General features: G+C 34.6%; 1 long non-coding RNA gene across 1 annotated transcript; it reads right to left on the reverse strand.

Annotated features, from left to right (window-relative positions):
* Nucleotides 1-1,465: 1,465 nt before the first annotated feature.
* On the reverse strand, nt 1,466-5,551 carry LOC125276208. The gene is made up of 5 exons (XR_007186592.1): nt 4,348-5,551; nt 4,135-4,231; nt 3,930-3,965; nt 2,459-3,377; nt 1,466-2,136 (listed from the first exon to the last, which is right to left on the reverse strand). It is a non-coding gene; the product is annotated as an uncharacterized LOC125276208 (long non-coding RNA).
* Between the last annotated feature and the right edge of the window lie 7,244 nt (nt 5,552-12,795).

A 12,795-nucleotide genomic window follows, 5' to 3' on the forward strand; every position in this document is an offset into this window, starting at 1 on the left:
GAGTGTCACATGATCGTTCATGCACACTGGGCATGCGCATTCAAGTGTAAACAGATGCCTCTTGCGCATGTAGGCAGCTGCAGTATTAAAAAAATGCAGAGTTTAACTGCACCATGGCTGCTAAAAATTACAACAAAGCCAGCTAAGATTGCAGTTCAGTCTACATGTTATTGTTTATATGGTCAAGGATATGCAGAGCAAACATGGGCAGCCATGCCATCGTTTTGAAAAGTCTCCGTTTTAGTCCGTTTATGCTGAAACACAACCCCAGTGTTTTCAAACTAAAACTCTGAACCGTTTTCAAAATTCTCTGTTTTCGAGGTTAAAAAACGCCGGCGTAGCAAAACTTATGCGTTTTAAAAAGACAATATGCACTGGTGTAAACGGGGCCTAAGAAAGAACGTTTTTATAGCATTTATAGCATGTTCAGAGAACATTCAGAAATAACGTTTTCAAAACTTAGCAAAACATTCTTAGAACATATTTTTGTTAGCTGGGAGTTTTGTCTAGCTGAAAGCTATCACATTAAAAGAATATGAACTTTGTATGTATTCAGCAGCCTACATTTACTTTTGTAGAAATATGTTACATGCCTAAACAGAAAATATTCCATAGCACAGATATTTGTGATATGTCTCACATATTTTACAGTTTTACCTTTGGCATTTGCGAAACAGTCTAAACATTCTCTAAACTGTAAGTGCAATTGTCACGACTGTTTGCTGAAACATCAGAACTCCGCAAAATGGAGTAACTCACCCAAAACATTTAAAGGGGTGGTTCAATGCGATTTCACATTTTTAACTTTAGTTAGTGCGTAATGTTGCTGCTTGAGCATAAACAGTATCTGCAAAGTTACAGCGCTGAAAGTTCACTGCAAACGGAGATATTGTCTTTTAAAGTTATGGAAGTTTAATGCCTACAAAAACGACCGGTTTGGACTACAACGAGGTTGGTGACATCATAAACCCTGCAAAACAGCAGCTAACCAATCTGAGCCCTTTGCGTATTTCGGAGGGAGTGGCTTCATAGAAGCAGGAAGTCAAACGAGCCGTTCATATGACAGTGGAAACAGAGGTGTAGAATAAAGGTAAAATATATGAAAAATACAGCGTTTTCAAAAAAACGAAGCATTAAGACATGTTAAACTGTGCCCCAAAAACACAATCAAGCCTAGAAAAAAAACACATACATGCTTCAAAACCTAGTTATTGTGTTAGTAAATTGACCATTGACCAAAGTGTTTTTGTCATTGTGTGAGCCACACTGGTCAAAATGTTTAGATGTTTTTTCACCATGCAAGTATTTGTTATATTAAAAACTTGTTGTATTAAAAATGTTTTTTCTATTTTTTTGTTGACATTATTTTCTATAATATCCAAGAATGTCTAGCTGGATGAGCTTCTAAGATATATAAATTTTAATAGTAGGTACTGGGAAAAGTCAATACTGTAGTACACAAAAAGAATATTTTTATTTATACAGTAAATTTATTTGTGCAGAAATTAAACTGAACATTTACAGTTGAGTGATCATCTTAACACACACTATTAAGTCTTCCCATAACACCACACACATATGTTCCTATTGCTCTTCCACAACAAGAAACTGTGAATTTCCAGTTTACGTTTAACAAAACTCTATGCTAAACCGATAGTGTGAGCAAAAGCAAATGTGAGATAAAAAAAAAAGTTGCTGATGTAACCACGCCATTTTAGCTTGTTTCTACAATGCGTTGAGCTCATTTGTCAAGTGTCGTGTTTCACACTCCTCGTACCAGAGTTCTCCGCATTGCAAGAACCAGCTACTGAGCAAGTTTATCTCGTCAGAAAATCCATAAATGAGCTGATTATGTATGCAAAAATTAAAATGTATATGCTAAAAATGCACTACAGTAAAAGTGTTCTGAGGTCAAGGGACACAGCGACAAGTTTATTAATTGATAATCTGCTCCTATAATCATAATTTATGTGAAAAGAAATAATAGTTGTGCTAGAGTTGAAGTGGTTTAAACACAAAATCAAAATGGACTAAATGCATGACTGTAAAAATACTTAGCATCTGCATTCCTCTATGGCTACCAATGGAAATGTCCCATCCAGCATGGCAGACTGAAAAAACTTTAGCCTAAATGTCCTGACAAAAAATAAAAAAATAAAAAAATAAGGGGATTTTTCTTATAGGGGAAAAACTCACCAAACCAGTCTGAGGAGAAAAAAAAAATCCTACTTTTCCATCTGTAAGTGACGGAAATGTCATTAGAAGTCACTGAGAAAGGGTTTTATTTGCAGCCAATGAGGAATTAAAGTTCTTCTTTATGGCTTCAAATCACTGTCATGACTTTAGTTTTTTTATATATATATATATATATATATATATATATATATATATTTCCATTTTTGTCAAATACAACGTTTAAACAACACTGAGGCAACATTATAGGGAATCCAGTACTTACCAGAACAGAGTCAACATTTCCAGAAGAAGCAGCAGGCAGATTGTCGGTATGGGTTGACGTCTCAACGGAACATGCCAAATAAAGACCTGTACAGATAACTCAGTAGAAAGTGAGGAAAATAACAGCATGAGCTTTTCCATTCACTACCAAATGAATATAAATCAAATCACTCCAGTTCAGTTTGTCAGGTTTGAGGTTTGCAAAATTCCAGCCACAATCAAATGAATTGTTCCAAAACAAGTAGAGCTCTCTAGACAGCATCAGCGTCCCTCAGCTGTAAAACCATGCATGTTTCCAGTAATGTGCTTTTATAAAGTCTTGAACTAATGCATTCTAATAACATAACATAATACGAAATTCTATTGTTTATATCAGCCAAATGTAGACTTCCACTGTAAACTGCATTACTGTAAATGTGATTGTTGTTTGTTTTTCAAACTGAAGGAGGAGTTAAAATTTTCAACATGCCTTAAATGCTGCTGATAAAACCCACAGCATGTCTTTAAACTTAATCCAAGCCTCTCAAGCAAAACTTCCTTCAGTTCAAAGAGCCCATGAAGCAATCATTTTAGTTCTTACTAATTTCATTCTCTTAAATCATCCAAACGGATCTGGAGTCATGCCAAAACCCTGCCAGCAAGAAGAAAAGAACATTATTACCCATCCTGGATTTAGTGGGTGAATCCCGTTGCTCGGGGGAGACTTCTGCTGGATCATACATCAGCTGATTTATGGTCCAACCACAAAGTCTAATAATCCTCCTCGAGCTCCACAGCTCAAGGGACCAGAGAGCTGCCACATACCTGCAGAAAGGGCATCATCTCTGGGTAACTGTCTGTGAAACGCCCCCACTGGAAGCACAGTGCCGATCGATGAAGGTGCTTTACCGCTGAGCAAGAAAGTTCTGGAGTCTTGAACTCTAATGGGAGAGAGAAGAAAGGAAATTACAGTGCATGTGACACAATATGCAATATATTCATGTTTCTATGATTTGTCCCTTACATGCCCTCATCCAGAAAAATTCACTGTAAAAATAAAAACCAATATGGTGGAGGCTTTGAGGTTCATTTTAAAACATTTTGAACAGAAAGATGCGCAGTTTTGCTACATCAAAGATAATAAAAAGAAATGGTATGGTAAATAAAGGGATCATTATAGTAGTGAAATAATACTTTAAATACTTTCAATTTTTAGCACATTTTGAGTCAGTGTTGTGTAAAATACATTCATATATTTGTGTAAAACATACAACTTAATCTTATAATTCTGTAAAAGAACACTGTCTTGATTAAACTTTCACCTTATCATAAGAAAGAGAAACCAATGTCATCACAGTCATAAAACTGAAACTTTAACAAACAGAAACCATCTCAGACTTTCATAAACTTGAAACTTATTGTGTGGTTAAGTTTTCATCTGACAAGAATAGTTAAATTCCCAAAAATGTAAAATTTTATGAACATTTACTCACCCTCATGCAGTTCCAGACTTGTGTGTTGTTACTTTTCTGTGGAACACAAAACAAAAGAATCTCCATGAATCTCTTCTCCATACACCAACAGCTCATATAGTAACACGACCGTCCAAAAAGAACAAATGATATCCTAAAGAGCAATGTTGTGTGCAATATTATAAGTATTCTTAACTCTTATGCTAGTTTTGTGTGAGAAACTGACCCATATTTAAGTCGTTGTTCATTTATTTCCCCTGGTTTCTCTGAGATCTCATTCACAGTAAAACTGTTGTTGTTCAGAAGAGCTGTGTGAAGACTGCCTGTGTTTCAAAACAAAAACATAAAATTTAAAAGGCATTTAGGATTGAAACAACATGACAGAATTCAATTGTCTTTTTTGGGTCAACTATGCTCTGTACTTGTCTTGTCCACTTACGTTTCCCTCGTCTCCAGTCTGTGCTCTGGCGCCTCCTGTGGGCTGTAGGCAGAAAAGGCTTGTGTTTTTTCCATGAACCTGAAGGGTCTTTTGGTATAATGAGTCGCAGGAGATTACAGCGTTGTTTTAGATGCTTGCATCATTTACATCATTAAAGCAAAACAGCACAATATCTGGTGAATAACTTGAGCTATTCTTCCATTTCATCCAAAGCACAAGTACAGTCACTTATTTGCTCATTATCTTCCACCAATATTTATGCAAGCAGGCTTTGCATATTGTTTTATACTTCCAATCTATATTACATTTTTTATGTTTTATGCAACTGATTTTAATTACTATTGTTATGTAGAATCCAGAAACTCTTGTTATTAGTGACTCCGGTCACGTGGACGTTAAGTCAACTGCAGCCAGCAACTTATTGCTCGTGCTTGCACCCGTGACACGTAACTTACTAGACTAGAGACTAAACGACGTGATTGAAGGCCCCGATATATGCTGTTTATCGTGCTGTTATAAGTTCTTTTTCGTTCTTTAGGAGTAAAAATAAGTTGGAGATACCTTTACAGCGATATACTGTTAACGAACATCTGCCGTCCTTGCTGCCGAGAAAGCGACCTTTAGATGAATATAAATACTTCCACTTAAACTAAACACAACACCGGCATCATCGACAGATGAGGTAATTAAAATTACACAGTTATGATTGATTATAAAGTATATTTGAGTGTAGACTAGGCCCTATTTGACTATGTGAAACTATAGTTTGAATTAATCACTGATATTACAGTAACCTAATAGCTTTTACGACATTATCGGGAGCGCGCATAAACGTCACATTCTTTTGATTTTCCCGGCAAAAACGTCCCGAGTCCTTCTCATAAAAATCAGTCTACAGACTTTCATAGACAACCTAGGAAGTCTGGGAAGGGCTCGTTTTTTAAAGTTTGTTACAAGCTGTTCACACACTGGGAAAAAAGCAAATAATACTTAAAAATTCTGACAGCCCCTTTAAATGGACTTATTTTACAATGCAGTGATTCTTTGCTGGTAGGTCACTTCAAAATGGGGTCTGTTCTAAAAATTAAATTGAAAATGCAAATAATGATATGCAACTAACAAAATAATTTTGTGCATAGAGGACAGCTAAATAAATATGCTTAAAGGTGCCCTAGAATTGAAAATTGAATTTACCTCGGCATAGTTAAATAATTAGAGTTCTGTACATGGAAATGACATACAGTGAGTCTCAAACACCATTGTTTCCTCCTTCTTATGTAAATTTGATTTGTGCAAAAGACTACTGAAAAACAGACGAATCTCAACATAACACCGAGTGTGGCACAACAGTTGGGATCATTAATATGTACGCCCCCAATATTTGCATATGCCAGCCCATGTTCAAGGCATTAGACAAGCCAGTGTTAACGTCTGGAGCAGCATGGCCAAATCAACAGAAGTTATGCAGGTAAGCAAGAAAGGACAATAGTGAAAAATGGCAGATGATATCATGATATTTTTAGTGATATTTGTAAATTGTCTTTCTAAATGTTTCGTTAGCATGTTGCTAACATACTGTTAAATGTGGTTAAAGATATTATTGTTTCTTACTGTATTCAAGGAGACCAGATCCATGTCGTTATTTTAATATATAAACACTTGCATTCTGTATAATTCATAAACACAACTTAATTCTTTATAAATCTCTCCAACAGTGTCATGTTAGCTTTAGCCCCATTAGCCGCAGCATACTATCATACTCATTCAGAATCAAATGTAAACATCCAAATAAATACTATACTTACATGAGCTGATATGCTGCATGACAAACACTTTGTAAAGATCCATTTTGAGGGCTATATTAGCTGTGTGAACTTTGTTTATGCAATGTATTATAGAGTTGCGAGCTTGGGGGCGGGGAGCACGAGCATTTAAAGGGGACTCGCACAGAATTGGCGCATTTTTAATGATGCCCCAAAATAGGCAGTTAAAAAAAGGGTTCAAGGGCACCTTTAATATCCAATGGAAGAGAAATTCTTTGTCTGTTGCTGTTGACATCTCAGGCCCTGCATCCAATCCAGCTTTACAGTATTTTGGCAAATTTGGAACCTGGCAATAAATGATTCAATCTTTTAATATTATTTTTTCAACACTTGATATCCAATGCAAAATGTGCATCTAAAGCAAAACCATTCAACCGCCACTGGTTTAATGGCATGCACAATTTAATATTTGAGCTAAAATAAATCAACTGGTAATTCAGAAAACTTTTGCTCAAACTGTTGGTGAACTTTATTCCCTTTTGTTCATAACTGATGAGACATATGAATCATTCTTTATTGAGAACCTGTATAGCAGACCAAAACTGGAAAAGAAATGAGATGAAAAGTGCAGAGAAGAGACTGAAGGTGTAATAATGCTTTTCCAAGTTTTTCGCTTTATTTAATTCAGCGTTGATGAATTAAACATGGCGATGGCTGCCGCCCACTCTTGGAGTTAGGTAATACCAGTGGCGCGTGGAGACCGTATGCTCCTGAGAGCGTGTATGTGTGTGTATTTTTACCCAGACAGGGAGGGTATGCGGCGATGACTCACACCCTTTCACTTTGCTTTTACCCCCCTCGATACCGCCTGGAAGAATGTTGGTTTAGGCATCTCCATGTACCAAATCTATTTTTAGCAAGAGTGATTACTTTTCATGTTTTCATTGTGTTCCTTTATATCTAACTTGCTTATGAAGTTATTTAGATCCCTTCTTTGCCACTCTGACTGCTACAAAAGCAAAAGTTCTCGAGATAATTAGGGGTGTTCGCAATTGCACTGAAAAAAAATGTAAGATTTACTTCAAAATAATTTTTACTCAGAAATTGCTAGTAAATTTCCACAAATGATTACAAAGAAGCAGTAAGCAACACATTGAATTAAACATAAAATTTTGTAGTAAAAAGACTGACATAGTATTTACTTATATACGGCAATAATCTTTTTTTTTTATTTATTATTCACAACTTTGAAATTTTTTTTTTTTTTTACAGTGTACAAGTCCTGATACTTACAGTTAGGGATTCAAACATATGGAAGTTTCTTTCTGCCAGTAAATAAAAAATAAAAAAAAAGCCAATTGCGAGTTATAAAGTCAGAATTGCATGATGTAAAGAAAAATGTCAGTCTTTTTCCCTCACAATAGGACATGATAACATGCAATTGCGAGTTTATATCACACAATTCTGACTTTATAACTCGCAATTCTGACTTTATAACTCGCAATTCTGAGTTTATAACTCACAATTCTGACTTTGTATCTAGCAATTCTGACTTTATAACTTGCAATTCTGACTTTATAACTCGCAATTCTGACTTTATAACTCGCAATTCTGACTTTATAACTTGCAATTCTGTGTTTATAACTTGCAATTCTGTGTTTATATCACAATTCTGACTTTATAACTTGCAATTCTGAGTTAATAACTCGCATTTCTGACTTTGTATCACGCAATTCTGACTTTATAACTCGTAATTCTGACTTTATAACTCGCAATTCTGACTTTATAACTCGCAATTCTGACTTTATAACTCGCAATTCTGACTTTAAATCTTGCAATTCTGACTTTATAACTCGCAATTCTGACTTTATAACTCGTAATTCTGACTTTATAACTCGCAATTCTGACTTTATAACTCGCAATTCTGAGTTAATAACTCGCATTTCTGACTTTGTATCACGCAATTCTGACTTTATAACTCGTAATTCTGACTTTATAACTCGCAATTCTGACTTTATAACTCGCAATTCTGACTTTAAATCTTGCAATTCTGACTTTATAACTCGTAATTCTGACTTTATAACTCGTAATTCTGACTTTATAACTCGCAATTCTGACTTTAAATCTTGCAATTCTGACTTTATAACTCGCAATTCTGACTTTATATCACGAAATTCTGACTTTATATCACGCAATTCTGACTTTGTATCTTGCAATTCTGACTTTATATCACGCAATTCTGACTTTATAACTCGCAATTCTGAGTTTATAACTCACAATTCTGACTTTATAACTCGCAATTCTGACTTTAAATCTCGCAATTCTGACTTTATAACTCACAATTCTGACTTTATATCACGCAATTCTGACTTTATATCACGCAATTCTGACTTTGTATCTCACAATTCTGACTTTGTATCTCACAATTCTGACTTTATATCACGCAATTCTGACTTTATAACTCGCAATTCTGACTTTATATCACGCAATTCTGACTTTATATCACGCAATTCTGACTTTGTATCATGCAATTCTGACTTTGTATCATGCAATTCTGACTTTATAACTCGCAATTCTGAGTTTATAACTTGCAATTCTGTGTTTATATCACAATTCTGACTTTATAACTCGCAATTCTGACTTTAAATCTCGCAATTCTGACTTTATAACTCGCAATTCTGACTTTATATCACGCAATTCTGACTTTATATCACGCAATTCTGACTTTGTATCACGCAATTCTGACTTTGTATCATGCAATTCTGACTTTATAACTCGCAATTCTGAGTTTATAACTTGCAATTCTGTGTTTATATCACAATTCTGACTTTATAACTCGCAATTCTGACTTTATAACTCACAATTTTGACTTTATAACTCGCAATTCTGAGTTTAGAACTCGCATTTCTGACTTTGTATCACGCAATTCTGACTTTATAACTCGTAATTCTGACTTTATAACTCGCAATTCTGACTATAACTCGCAATTCTGACTTTATATCTCACAATTCTGACTTTATAACTCGCAATTCTGACTTTATATCACGCAATTCTGACTTTATATCACGCAATTCTGACTCTATCACGCAATTCTGACTTTATATCACGCCGTTTTGACTTTATAACTCGTAATTCTGACTTTATATCACGCAATTCTGACTTTCTATCTCACAATTCTGACTTAATAACTCGCAATTCTGACTTTATAACTTGCAATTCTGAGTTTATATCACAATTCTGACTATAACTCGCAATTCTGACTTTATAACTCACAATTTTGACTTTATAACTCGCAATTCTGAGTTTATAACTTGCAATTCTGAGTTCATATCGTGCAATTCTGACTTTATAACTCTCTATTCTGACTTTATAACTCACAATTGTGTTATAAAAGTCAGAATTGTGAGATAAAAAGTCGTAATTACATTTTTATTTTTCATTTCATGGCGGAAACAAGCTTCCATACAAACAGTCTCAAAAACACAGGTAATGTTAAAGGTGCCATCGAACGTTTTTTTACAAGATGTAATATAAGTCTAAGGTGTCCCCTGAATGTGTCTGTGAAGTTTCAGCTCAAAATACCCCATAAAGATTTTTTTTTTAATTCATTTTTTTAACTGCCTATTTTGGGGCATCATTAAATATGCGTCGATTCATGTTGCAGCCCCTTTAAATGCTCACGCTCCCCGCCCACGGAGCTCGCGCTTGCCTTAAACAGTGCATAAACAAAGTTTACACTGCTAATATAACCCTCAAAATGGATCTTTACAAAGTGTTTGTCATGCATACTGCATGCATGCGTCGGATTATGTGAGTATGGTATTTATTTGGATGTTTACATTTGATTCTGAATGAATTTGAGGCTGTGATCCGTGGCTAACGGCTAATGCTACACTGTTGGAGAGATTTATAAAGAATGAAGTTGTGTTTATGAATTATACAGACTGCAAGTGTATAATAATGAAAATAACGATGGCTCTTGTCTCTGTGAATACAATAAGAAACGATGGTAACTTTAACCACATTTAACAGTACATTAGCAACTTGCTAATGAAACATTTAGAAAGACAGTTTACAAATATCACTAAAAATATCATGTTATCATAGATCATGTCAGTTATTATCACTCCATCTGCCATTTTTCGCTATTGTTCTTGCTTGCTTACCTAGTCTGATGATTTGGTTGTGCAGATCCAGACGTTAATACTGGCTGCCCTTGTCTAATGCCTTGAACGTGAGCTGGCATATGCAAATATTGGGGGCGTACATATTAATGATCCCGACTGTTATGTAACAGTCGGTGTTATGTTGAGATTCGCCTGTTCTTCAGAGGTCTTTTAAACAAATGAGATTTATATAAGAAGGAGGAAACAATGGTGTTTGAGACTCACTGTATGTCATTTTCATGTACTGAACTCTTGTTATTCAACTATGCCAATATAAATTCAATTTTTAATTCTAGGGCACCTTTAATGCATTTTTGCATCTTAAAATGTGTCTGAGCATATTTCACAATGCAACGCAATATGAATTGCATTCTCAACACTGCCTCAAGGGGCTATATTGAGTGTAAGCGCAAAATTGTCTTCTTCTATGCTCTGTTTTTCTCTTAAGAAAATCTTGAGCAAGTTAGTTCAAGCCATCTTCCTTATGTAATCTTGGTTATCCTGACCATTCTTCCTTAAGAAAAACACTATCTAATCAGAGCTTTCCAAGGGCTCACGATGGAAAGGTCAGTGGAACTGCTTGGAATGTCTAGGATAAAAACAGCACCTCCGTTGCAGCGAGTGAAGGGTGGCAGGGAGAAGCCAAACCTGCTGACGGCTCATTAGAACAGCCTGAATGCCTCATCAAAATGTCAGGCCTGGGTCAGACCGGAAGGTGAGACCCATGAGCTGATGTCTGAGGAGGTCTGATAGAGCTGGAGCCATTGTGAAGGTTTGGGGACCTGCACCTCACACACCGCTGCTGAGGATCCACGCACGCTTGCCATTTCACACGCTCACTGAGAAACAAAAAGGTTACATAACTGTTTGAGAGAATCTGGGAAAAGTCAGAGCTGGTGACTGTTTTAAGAATTGATGAGGACGTGGAGTTCAAGCCCTGATAATGTGCTCACAAAGACTTTTTTTAAGAAGATTTTTTTTTTTTTCCCTCAAAAATCATCTGGTCACTGGCCAGAAAAATGCTAATAATTTAATATTATAATATCCAACATTTCTCATTTTTATGGAAGCGTATTTCCACTACATAAGAAAAAAATGCTTTGGTAAATTGTAATTATGGCAAAAAGTCAAAATTATGATATACTAAGTCATAATTATAACATAAAAAAAACGAATTATGACATACCAGGTCATAATTATGAGATTAAAAAATTGAAATTATGACAAAAAAAAAATCTAAATCATGAGATAAAGTTGAAATGATAACTTGAGATAGAAAAATGAAATTATGACATTGAGTCAGAATTATGACACCAAGTCAATTATGAGATTAAAAAGTTATGGGATAAAATGTCAGGATTATGATGTATCAAATCATATTTATGAGATGAAAATCTGAAATTATGACATACTGTCATAATTATGAGATGAAAAGTCAAAGTTATTACTTAGAAAGTTGAAATTATGACATTCAAAGTCAAGATTCTGGTTTAAAAAGTCATAATTATGACATAAGAAGCCGAAATTATGACACACCAGGTCATACCAGGTCATAATTATGAGATTTAAAAAGTTGAAATGATGACATAAAAAGTCAAAATTGACATATTAAATCATAATTATCAGAAAAGATGAAATTATGATGAATTAAGTCAGATTTATGATAGGCTAAGTCCAAAAAACGAAATTATGGGATAAAAAGTCAAAATTATGAATTAAAGCCATCTTTTCATCTCATAAATATGACTTAATATGCCATAAATTTTCTACTTTTTATGTATTTACAGATGCAAGATTTTTTTCCCTTATGTGGCAGAAATGGGCTTTCATACATTTTACATAGAAGGCAACAGTAACAAATAACAAAATACAAAAAAAAAAAAAAAACACCAGCAAATACAGTTGGAAAGCCAGCACTACACTCTTTGGACTATTTTTGTAACTTGAAATAAAATAAACATTAATTTAAATAAAATATAAAAAACTTGCCAAGGCAACGTTGTCATTTAATTGAACTTGATGTACTAAAATAACTAAACGTAAAATAAAAATGAATAAAACCTAGACTTTTTTTTTTTTTTTTTTTTTTCGAAAAAGACAAAACTAACAAATAATCAGATCAAACTGACTCTATTTGACCTTATCTGCAAAGCATGCTGGGTAACCAGCAATATCACACTATAATATTTTCTTAAAGTTAAAATACATTATTCATTTCCATTTGACAGCGATTAAACATATTAGCATATTTACATTTGTGCATGTAGCAAACATTACATTGCAATGAAGGCAATTTTATCAGTTCGTGCATTCCCTGAATCAAACCCATGACCTTGATGTTGCTAGCCATGCTCTTCTGTTTGAGCTACAGGAATGCTCACATATCCCAGAATGCAAACATATCTCATATCTAAGTCATTTCATGTGTTCTGTTTCTCATAAAAATAGAGCTGTGGATAAAAGCATCTGCCTAATCCATAAATGTAAATATTATGCATTTTTGTCAAGTTCCAAAGGGT

This window comes from Megalobrama amblycephala, linkage group LG9 (genome assembly GCF_018812025.1).
Source record: "Megalobrama amblycephala isolate DHTTF-2021 linkage group LG9, ASM1881202v1, whole genome shotgun sequence".
In the NCBI taxonomy this organism is placed as follows: domain Eukaryota; kingdom Metazoa; phylum Chordata; class Actinopteri; order Cypriniformes; family Xenocyprididae; genus Megalobrama; species Megalobrama amblycephala.